Raw genomic sequence first — 1,063 nt, 5'->3', positions numbered from 1 at the left:
TGTATAACATTCTTTCATTCTTTTTAGAAATCATCAGTATGATATAACTTGGGGTATATAAATTAATAAATTAAACATCTTATGTAGCAAGAAATTTCTTATAGATGGAAAATAATTAGTCTAGAATGTGTTTTTCTTTTCTTTTTCTTCATAGAATATTTATAGTTTAGCAATCAAGAGAAAAACATATCTAGCTACAGGGAAATATTAACTTACTGGAAACAAGTGAGGGTTGGAGGCAAGAAAGGCATCTGGTTGTAGAAATGTTGGAAGATAAGAAAACAAAACAATGTAAGAGATGGTGGAAATAATGTATGAGCTAAAATGGGAGGGGTGTGGTGAGGTCCAGATCAAATGAGGTGGAAGAAAAGTGAGAATGTAAAGTAAAGCTAAGAGAGGACCAAATACCAAAGAAGACAAGCAAAGTGGGAAAAAGAGACAAAATGTAATGGGAGAGTGATATGGTGGTGAGTAAGATGTGTTTGAGAATATAAAGAATTAAAAAGCTATAAAGAAGCTGAAAAATGTATGGTGACATGCATTAGAAGGTGGGAGAGGAACAAAAGGTGAATATAATTAATTGAACTATGAACAAACACAATAACTATAATACACATATGCTGCTCAAAGCATATAGTGTCATATACAGTGTATGTACAGAACTGCATACAGCATATACACACAACCTGGTTATGTATATATATATATATATATATAATAATGTAGATTTAATCAAAAGATTAAATGTGGTACTTAAAATGTTTGAGGCACCAGAATTTGGTAGGGTAAAAACCAAAAACAAAATCAAGAGATTTGGTGAATAAAATTTGAAGATAAGCAACAAAAATTCAATAGGTTATAGCAGTACGTACGTTTCGTACAAGCTCCATTTATTCATGTAGTGAGAACACCACATAGAATGTACAATGAAAATGTACTCCTCAGCTGCATAATGGAATTTCATTTTAGAAAGTCATTTTGAAGATGTTTGCAAATAACAAGAGTAAGAGAAGAAAACATACCATCTCGACTATGCTGCTGTTTAACAGACTAGTGAATCAAA

This window comes from Octopus bimaculoides, chromosome 8, assembly GCF_001194135.2.
Source record: "Octopus bimaculoides isolate UCB-OBI-ISO-001 chromosome 8, ASM119413v2, whole genome shotgun sequence".
Taxonomy (NCBI): Eukaryota; Metazoa; Mollusca; class Cephalopoda; order Octopoda; family Octopodidae; genus Octopus; species Octopus bimaculoides.
The sequence above is the reverse complement of the archived record's forward strand: the minus strand, read 5'-3'. Positions refer to the sequence as shown.